The 11,185-nt window shown below is 29.9% G+C and overlaps 1 protein-coding gene across 1 annotated transcript in view; it reads left to right on the forward strand.

The window, feature by feature from the left end:
• Positions 1-4,852: 4,852 nt before the first annotated feature.
• LOC106677391 (uncharacterized) overlaps positions 4,853-11,185 on the forward strand; it is a gene marked incomplete in the record, with an annotated part of 141,636 nt that continues 135,303 nt past the window's right edge. Inside the window, 1 exon segment of the mRNA XM_067045595.1 lies at positions 4,853-4,957.

Consider the following 11,185-nt stretch of genomic DNA (forward strand, 5'->3'; position numbering starts at 1 on the left):
TAGAATCTCACTAAATCACGTTTTGTGGATTTGAGTATTTTGTCAACTCCTAACGTTCATTTTCTATTAGAAAGTAATTCAAATTTTTACCTAGACTACAACAGGAACAGTAAAAGTCCTTGAAATGTAGTTGTTGAACTATTCCAGGTCGCAATACCGGTTTTTTATTTTCCTTAGGAAAATGAATCTTGAAGTTTTATCCTTAGTATATAAACATTGACCCGAAGTTGGTGACTAGCGTATAAATTTTCCAGTATCAGGTCCTTCAAATGAATATATTATAGTTATCTAGAATAAAATGAATTTTCAGTCACATTATTAACTTGGGATGCAAATTTGTATATTGAATGTCGAAAATTCAAAACTTTCCGATGTTCTGTGTTTATTTTTTATTATTTATCCCTAGAGGGTATTAGCATATTACAATTTGGTTACTTTTAAACATAAACACAAAATACTTCTCTTTATTTAATAAACATTTTTCTTGGATTGTCTACGTAAGGTGATATAGTTTATTTATTTTTTAAAATTATTTTAGATAACTTGAATTCATTTTCGAATTCTCTTTAATATTTCGAATTAATATAATGTTTAATTTTTTTTTTGGAACAGAAATATTATGAGCATGAACAATAGAAAATTTTAAATACTTATCTGTATCTACTTATTTCCTGAATTATTCTTACAATTAGTCTTACCATTTTAATTCTGGATAATTTACAAGATAAGCCCAATAATTGCTAAATGTTTTTTTGCTTAAAATGAATAAAAAATCATCTATCTATCTATGTATACATATCTTCAAACCTGAATTAAGAAAATGATTTTATTTTTAATTTGTAGATCATTATCATCCCATCTATTTTCAATTCATTTTTCCTTTTGTATCCAATATAAATGGCGAGAATGCTATACTGACCTACTTGGCAAACCTTTTTTTTTTTTTATATTTACTGCTTCTCATTGCAGTTTTTAAGTCAATATAAAATGCATTATTTATACATGATAATAAAATATGAGGTCAACAATAAACATATCATGAAAATACGTTATCGGTCAGAATTTTGATTGTATATTCAACAGAATACATATTTTTCAAATTTTTTTCTTGGACATTGTTTTTGAACTACATTTTTGGCCATTAAGATTTATACTTTAAGGTATTGTACATTGCTATAGTTCACTTGAACAATAATAACTGTTCAAGTTTAAGTGTTAAGTTCTCTTATTTTTATCTGCTGGTAAAGAATTTCTGTTTCACTATAGCCGTGAGTGAGCCCTCTGGGTTCGGGGGCCTTCCGATGTCCACCCAACCTCATTAAATGTGTACCCTTAATTCAGTAAAACTATTGCTTACTACCGGTTGACCGAGGTTCTGACCAAATCACCTCCTTGCCTAACCTTTGGTCTAGTAACAGTACTTCCTTACAAAGTTCCCTGACCCTTCATGGGTTTTTATTGTATTTTTTCTTAATATCTCTATCTTCTAGTGTACTACTTTTTTGTCCATAAGTCAGGGCACAAACTTGGTACAGAATTCAGAATAAATAATGTAAAAAGGTGCCAATATGTTTAAAATTATTTATTTTGCTTTATGAGTTTATATTTCCAAATTATTTTTTTTCCTTTATATTGTTTCTATTGTTATTTACAGACAATATCATACAAGCACATTAATTTAGGGACTGAGAAAAAAAAAGTAGTGCTCTTAATACAAATATAAACATGAACCGGGATTTCATTCTTAATTACATTTTATTTTTTTAAAATAATAAACCACAAAACAAAAGAACATAGGAAACTCCTCTAGAGAATTAATTTAATTCATCGAACCCATTGTAGTTTACTTTTGTTGCATCAGATAGTTGTTCCTCTCATTGATTAATTAGTTTGTTTGTTTTTTATTTAAAAAAACATTAAAATTTAAATGAATTATAAACTGTTTAAAACTCTAAATAAATCAGAAAACTAGTCACGAAGAGAAATGATTCAATCTATAAACTTCAATTAATGGATGGAAAATGTTTGGAATGTCCTACCCTTTATATATTGCCACTTAAGAGATTGGTTTCATCAATAAATTTCAGATATAGAGTTGTTGATTTTATGAAGTGATGACATAAAATATTAGGCATTAAGTATGAGAAATGAATCTATTTCTTCTTAGGGTAGGACTAAGTAGACCAATTAATCATTTATACGGAGTGATTAAAGACCTGAAATGATACGACATTCATCAAATACAGAGGTGATTCGTCTTGTAAATATATTGAGTTATCAATCATAATTATACATAAAAAATAAACAGCAAACAGAATAATATATTTATGTAACGAAAATATAGTGATTGAGTGTACAGTAATATTTTAATCAAGTTAATAAAAACAAATATATTATTGCTTTGCTTGGATAGATGTCACATCTGAAAAAAAACGTTTATTTAGAATTGGACGTACTCCAAAAATAGTACTGTAGACTGCGGTTACTGTCGTTACTGAGACTTTCCTAAAGCTATTAGACTTGTTACAAATTAACTCCAGTCTATGGTACAATCTATTAAATACCTCAGAAACAAACAAAAAAAAATTCAGATATGCCACTGTTCAAGCAAAGGAGCGATATGAATTATTGAATGATAAAAGGGCAATTCTCCTCAAGAACTAATTTTTGTTAAATTAAATAAACTGTTTATTATTTTATTCTTCCTCAATTACTTTAGTAAAATCATAAAAATTGAATTATTTCAGCTTTATCCAGCACTACTAAAAACGAAATACTTTATTGTTTAAATTAATCTATGGAATCCAGAAAACGCAATTGAATGGTCTTTAATATGAGGTTAGCATTATCTCTACTGAAATATTCCGGCAAGGACTAAAATACAGTATTTTTTTTCAATTTGAAATCAGTAATCATCTGTAATGATACCATGAATGCATAGTTCTAAAGATATTGATAAATATGAAATATGAAACAATTTGATAACTAAATAGGGGGAAGTATTTGTCTCAGAAGCGAATTTGTTGCGAATCTGAAAGCGAATTTCCAGAAATAAGAATTGTAACATAGATATATACCATATCATTGTAAATACAAAGATTTTAAAGACTTTTATATTTAATGTATTGTCGTATAAGGTAATAGAAAGTGATTAAAAACGAATAAAATAAAAATTTTATTAAGTGCAATGAGCCGATCATTACCGCAGTTTTCAACAATATTCATATATTTATCTAAAAAATCCTTTTAAAGTATTCTTCCCTTAACATTCCTCATTTGGCATACATTATTGTTCAAGTTTCTTCAGGCTCCTTTTCCCCCCTCTATATTGTCATTTACCGCCCATCTCGAGTCCGTTTTGTTGATACATTTGAATCCTCCTTCCTTTCATATATTCCTCTCTTCCATAATGTAATAATCGCAGGCGATCCTAACATCAACTTTTTCACAGATTCTCCCGATATATTATACCTCATGGACCTATTTTTTCCCTAGACCTGTTTGTTGTTCTCTACCAATCCAAACACCAAACCCAGTCCACTGATATCTGGGTTGATTTGTTTATCATTGATTTTCCACATAATCTTTTGTCCTCTTGGCAAATTCCTATATCTTTTCTTTCAACTCACAACCTTATCAACATTTTCTACAATGTTCCTACTCGCATGCTGATTCCAAAGAAAATTAGTTGGGGAAACCCTGTTAGTGAGTTATATTTCTTAAGGATGCACGCTGCAACGTTTTAATTTTGCATATGTTGAAAGGTTCCATGTATCCTTTACTTTGTAAACCTCTCAGAGAAATCAAATAGTTCTTCTCAATCAGTATATATTAACACAGACGAAGATATGGATTTGTACAACAAAGAGATTCAAGTGGATGAAGCCTTTATTAATGTAATTAATAAATTATGTAATTGTAAACTATTAATGTAAAGGATGGAATATAAGAACATCTAATGATTTTTTATTTAGTTTTTCCAATACAAGCTTAGTGTAAAATAATTTATAGTTTAATCATGTTTTCGAAAAACATCCGAAGACTTATCCTTCCTTCAACAGATCTCGTAATCAATCTTGCTTTATAAACAAAAATTCTGAGTTTCCTCCCACATTTCATTGGAATTGGGCTTCATATTATATGAAAAACCGTCTTATGAGCTAGAGATTTGAGTAAAGCGCCAGATAAAGTGTTTGATGTATCTTTGTAGTCACCAGACGGTTTTACCCCCTGTGTACAGAGCTTAGGATTCTTTGTCATTTCCTTACTATCCCGTACTTACTAACTCCAATATAGCCTTGATCTCCTTACCTTTCCTTCCTCCGTCCACTCTTTGAATAGCAGATGGATATCCTGTCTTTTTGTGCCACCTCTTTTTGAATCTCCTTCTTTAACGTTTTGCTAATACTACTTTCTTTACTTCCTTTATTGTCAGTTATCCGATCTGATAGATTTATTTATTGATAGATATTACAATCTGCCACACAGACAGTTATCCGATCTGATGTAAATATATATTAAAAGTCTCCATTGGTTACTTGTGACACAAAGTAATCCTGATTAAATTTATATGAAGCTTGGGATTGCACTTTATACTTCCGTGTTAAATTGTATTATTGTTAGTACTATTATTTTTTTTTTTTTGGGTGTAGTTTGTCTTCAAACAAAGATATTTTTTCCTTTTAAATTCGGCCATTATCTCTGACAGGTACCCTCCTAGACAAAGAAAGACGCTGCTGAGGTAATCCTGGGTACAGCCGGGTACGGTTCGCGATGTACCCGCCGGAGATCTATCGACGGAGGCGTGCGCAGTCCCGCGCGGGTGCCATGGCGACCAGTGGTCCAGCAGCTGCCGAACAGGGAGCTCTTGCCCTCAGGTAAACCTCCAGTCTCTCCCTGTCGCTGTATCCGGTACCCATTTTTTCGGGATAAAATTTTTCAATTCTAGGAGCAAAAAGTAAGAGATTAGTATCAAAAATAATATTTAATTATCCCATGAAAATATTTTTGGTAAATAATAATACTAGAATAAATATTGACAAGTCTTTTCTTGTCAATCTTATCTCTCATCAATTCATGAGATAGATTACTCTTTCTAATTAGAGAATCGTAATTAATTCTCTTCGTTCAAATAGGCTGATATTTTTTTCTCACTGGTCATTGTTCTACCTCCTATTCAAATGCATCCTTACAAAAGAATTGTTTATGGAGATCCTCCCCTTTTGAGATCTTCCATTTTATTATTTAATATTTAAAAGCATTTTTAAATTCCAATAAAAGATAATTATAAAGATATTCTGGTTTGTTTTAAACAATGTTTCTTTTGTTTTGTTTTTTATATTTTATAAAAATATAAAAACATGCATCAATTTATTAATTTGTTAATTATCCTCAATTAAAATATAATGGTTTGTCTTGGTAAAAGTAAAGTTATTAGCAATATAAAAAAAAAAAACATTATTACTACAATAACCTTATGAAGGCAACAAAATAAACATATTTAATTTTTATATTTTATGATTTATATTATTGAGAAATAGGTCTTAAAAAGCTGTACGATATTGATAACTGTTTTTAATTAATATATTTATATTATATTACTCCTCTTTTTTTTTTTTTTTTTTTGTAGTACAGTAAGAAATGTTCATTTGTTATTGCTATACATTTTTTGTATCCATTATTTGAATTTGAAATTAAATTTTATTAAAATTGGCAATTAATAATTGTGTTTTTTTTTTGTTTAAAATAATTTTTGTTTCATTTATAATCTTAAATACTTTCTCGAGACTGGTTAATTTTGTTTAAATAAATAATTAAATTTTTATCCATTTTAGTCTCAAAACATTTTATATTTCTTACAAGTCACGTTTCGGCCAATCCGGCCATCCTCAGACTCAATCTACCACAAAACAGCTTTTATTACATGTATGATCCTCAACAATTAAAAATACTTTTTCATATTTATTTATACCATGTTTCGAGGAATTAAGAGAGTATTTAACTTATTTATCAACATTATTACTCGAGATAAAAGTTTTGTTCAATTCATTATCCATTCTTATTTTATTATATGGCTTGTTAATGTTAACCTTGATATTTTTATTAATTTTACTTATTAGTATCGCTTAATAATTTTCCATTAGTTTCATTCGATTATTGGTATTTAGTATTTTTAATTGTTGAGGATCATACATGTAATAAAAGCTGTTTTGTGGTAGATTGTCCCTGAAGATGGACGGATTGGCCGAAACGTCGGAATTGTAAGAAATATAAAATGTGTTGAGGCTAAAATGAATAAAAATCAAATTATTTATTTAAGCAATTTTCATTTCTTTTATATTTTATAAAAATTCTTGCATTAATTTATCAATTTTAAAATTATTCTCAATTAAAATGTAATGTTAAGGTGCATTATCAGACATAAAAAAAAATCTTAATCTCTAATAACCTTTCTAATGTAACTAAATGAACCTATTTAATTTATATATATTTTAAAAGTTATAGTATTGAGTAATGGATCTTGTTAAGCAATAATTTAATTTAAATTTTTTTATTTAATTTTTTTTATACTGATGATACACTCGTCTTTTTTTCCCTTTTGTAATAATGTATGAATTTTTATATTTTTATTAGTATATTAAATCATAAAAATTCGAAGCATATCTTTAGTAACTTTAAATCAAATTTTTCATCAGATCAGGGTAATTGAAGGGATAAAAACGAACGAGATGAGGTTTTACTAAACCAGCTAAGGATAGGACACACATGAGTATCTTATGAGGGGGGCACCGCATCAATGTATTTCTTGTGGGGTACATTTAAAAGTATCGCACATCCTCACAGAATGCTAAGCCTGTGACGCTGAACTGAAGTTCGAGTGTGGAAAGTATAAATTTTGTAAAATAGGAAAAAGTCGACAGAATATATTTGTTTATTTCAAAAATGACCCCAGTGATTGAAGAACCCAAACAATTGTAAATAAATAAATAGAAAACACTTTATAGTCGAAATTTGTTCTTCAACCAATTTCAGTTTTGTGGAATACCACAATATAAAAGCTAAGTAAGTGTCGATCATTGAGTTACAGCCATTTTAACATTTTTGTGATTAGTTCTATCACATAAAATCAAAATGAACATAGGCGTTATATGGTGATTTAGAACTTTTTTTTTTTGTAAATTTTCAACGTTCCATTGAAGCATAATGTAGTTATTTATAGGATGATAGTCCGGGTGGCGATCAATAAAGGTATCAAAATATTAAAAGAAAACTATTTATTGTTAGCTAACGTTTCGCCCCACTTTGCAGGGCTGTCTAATTGAACAAAAAAAGATTATTTTAGTGTTCAATCGGACAGCCTTGACGAAGATCCTCAAAGTTGTGCGAAGCGTTGGTTAACAATAAACAGTTTTCTTTTACAATTTTGATACTTTTATGGGCTACAACCTACTTCATTCGGTAAACTATCTTCTACCAATAATTTAGTTCTGATTTATAGCTGTGTCTCGTCGCGGTTTCTTTTATCAAAAAGTAACTACAACTTTTCTATGAAGAACAGATATTTTTAGCCAAAAATTATTATCATATAAAACTGAGTTATAATTCAAAATATAATAGTAATACAACTATTCCTATCCGAAGTACATCGAAAAATATGTAAGCTATTAATTAGAAAAAAAAAGTTCCTTGTCGAAATATACCGTATATTTTACTTATAATCCTTTATTTTTATTTTGCTTTATTACAATATATTTCTAATTATTTTTACTGTCTTAAATGAGTCGGATCAATTTTAATTCAGTTTTAAACTGACTAATATTTAAAATTCTCAACCACACTCTAATTAAATGTTCCTTAATTATATTTGTTTAACTGCTATTTCTTCCGTATTATGTCAATTTCTAGTGCTAAAATGCTTACATTACTTAAATTAATTTAGTTACTTAAATTCTGTAAGTATACTGTTACACCTAATTTTTCGTGTTAATGGAGTGTAGTAATTTAGTGTAAAAGTTTGATCAGATGAACTCTCCGTTGATCCTTCCCCTTTCATTGATAAATGGCAATATCACTCTTTAGTTAGTCCATAGACTTGACTAGTCAGAAAGGGGTGCTGGATTAATCCCGGGATGTATGGGCCAACTTTAATTTTGTGGGGGATCCGGGGAATAGATCCCGACCTTTCCAACTTGAAATAGGCTAGTGATTACTAGGATGAAAGCTCTTCCTACCCTAGTTGGAATCCAAAGATTGTTTATAACAAAAATCAACAATGAAGATTAAACATAAATTGGTTGAAGTTTTTACTCTAATACTTTTACTATAAAAGTATTTCTTGCCTCATGTATTCAGTTATAATCTAGGAGCCAATGACTCATTTATTTATCGGACCAAAGTAAACCATCCGATATTCTTAATCGGCAGTGCCTATGGGTTATAAATAGAGGAACAACGTTTCAATAGTATTTAATTGAAAAATTTCACCTTGCCATGACATTTTTTAGGACATTTCGGTAAATTTGAGGGAAAAACAAAATTGTTTTATGCGTCAGTTTTGGAAATGAGCATTTCAGGGTTACCTTTGTTCATCTTACTGTATTGAATGATTCAGAAGAACGTTTCAACTATTCGGCTCAATAGAATCTTCAAGCACGTCAGTTCTGAAAACGCACTGAATTTGGATGGCAAGACTTGCTGCTTCCTGGTTGTACCCTGCGAGTATTATTGAGGAAACCGGTTGCTTTACGCTCGTCCCATGAATAACTGTGTTATTGGCTCCGAGGCTATTAGTTTTACTGCCCATTCACCATACTATTCATACATTGAGTTACGGACTGACAAAAAAGTAGTGCCTGACCCTTCGTACTTCAGGTACTAAGAGAACTCGAAAGCTCTTCGCTTCTGACATTATCAACATTAACAAATAAATTACTTTATGGGCCACTTGCCATCACTAAATCGATGACAAAATGTATGGTGTAGCCAAGAGGTTTCTGGCCATTATTTGACTATAAGCAACCAAGAAATAGATATGATGCTTGTTATGGCAATGTTTTAAATACCACCCTAATTTATTTCTTAATATTTTTAAATTAATTTATGCCCTATTAATAGTCCAAAAATTACTCCTAATTAGTCAAATGTTCATATTAAATTAAAAATTAAAACTTTTTATCTATGTCAACCTTCTTTGTTCAAATTTATTACAAATTTGTGGACTGATATAAATGACCTGGGCAGAATAGCCTGCATAAAGTTGTTTTTTTAATGATGTAGTCCTAAAATTGTATTAAGATTGTCCTCGAGGATGACCGAATTGTCCAAAACGTCGGATTTATAACGGAATAAAATATGTTTTGAGACTAAAATGGATAAAAATTGTATTTATTTAAAATTAATTAATAAATTAAATTAAAACAGTCCGCATAACTGGGATATGGGTGTGAGTAAAGTAGCAAATATTCATTCGGATTAATTTCTGTGTTATGATCTCGTAAAGATGATAACGTCCATGAAACAATTGAGCACCATTCGTAACGTTTTATGCCGCAATTTGATACATTATACGGTCTTTCGTAATTATTCCTCATAACTGCTTGCTTAACAGTAAGAGAAGGGGATATAAACAATGTTTAATTACAAAAAAAAACTTGGAAAATAATCCTGTACTCCCCAAGATATGGAATGTACTTGGAGATTTACGAATACTTACACTCATTGGAAAAGTATTGATGATGACACCCGCTGATATTAAAACTTGATGTTGATGTTTTTTCTGGAATTCCTTCCACACTTCAAACCCAAGTCACATTGGATAATATAGTTAGTTATTTTCTGTTCACTTATACAAATTAATAATGAGATGATATTATTAACGATTATTTATTATACTATTATTAACGATAATGAGCGAGGAAGCATTTAAGCCGCAAACAGAACCAATTTCTCGATCTCAAGTCTAATAAGAGCGGTGGAGAAACGGGTATCAACATTTTTTTTTTAATAATATGATGATTTACAATTGTAAAAAAATATATCCAACCACTGTATTTGCTACTAGTTATAAAATTACATGATACAAACATGTTGAGAATCTACCCATTGATAGATGAGTAACATTCATCGGGGCCATCTTCTTTTCAGGAGTCTAGAAGGATTATCATGTAATGAAGGAGAAACCAGGTTCGAAACAAATAGGTTTGGGGGGTTGGAAAGCTTATTATGGAAGGATTGGTACCTGGTTCTGTCCAAGTCGGCAACATACGGAACGTTGAGGTCCTGCTGGATGAGTTGATTTTTGATAAAGTAGAGAGCATTAAGGATTTTGGACAGTCTGGGTGGCGATCAATAAAGGTACAAAATAATAGAAAAACCATTTAATGTTAAGCAACGTTTCGCTCCACTTCGTCAGGGCTGTTCCTGATTGAAAAGGGTTGAAGACTGAAACTTCAGTAATATAATATCATATAACTAAATAATAACTGATCTAGTTTAATCTTGAAACCAACCAAAACTAGACGAATCGATAAAATTTTCTCCGTCTGGCAGGACCCAGAAAGGAGAACAATTTGCAGAAATGGAATGATTAAGTTAGGATAAAGAATATTCTTGAGTTAAACGAGAAGCCCCCGGTGCTTAAACGAATGCTTGAGCTACCTACGAAACCTCGTTATTTTTATCCCACTACGGCGTAGTCACTAGGAGGTAATTTATTTAGCCAGTCCATTCCTAGGAATCTAACGATTTTTTGAACTAACGGCTCAACCTAAGGTTTGATAGATCAATATACTCAATGACATGAAAATTTTTACAACAATTAGAATTTAAAATAATTAGTAAATGTTATATTAAATGTATTTTGTCTATATGTTTTATTTTTAGGTCAAAATACTGAAAAATATTTTATTATAATTATGTACCTACTCAGAATATCATATTTATTTTTATTATCACATGTAATAAAATACACTTGAAAAAGTATCAAGTAGTCTTTATAACTTGGCCAAATTATTTCAATCTTTGTATATTGATATAAGAAATGCCTATTCCCTTGACGAAACAAAACAGTTCGCTGTTTTCCTACATTTTCAACGATCATTCTCGCATATTCTCCTCAAAATTACACTTTCAAACTTGTCTAGTAGAATGATGCTTGAGAGATATAATAAAATATATTTATAAAATT

The sequence above is a fragment of the Halyomorpha halys genome, unplaced genomic scaffold, assembly GCF_000696795.3.
Source record: "Halyomorpha halys isolate HHAL.00 unplaced genomic scaffold, Hhal_1.1 Scaffold98.1, whole genome shotgun sequence".
NCBI lineage: Eukaryota > Metazoa > Arthropoda > Insecta > Hemiptera > Pentatomidae > Halyomorpha > Halyomorpha halys.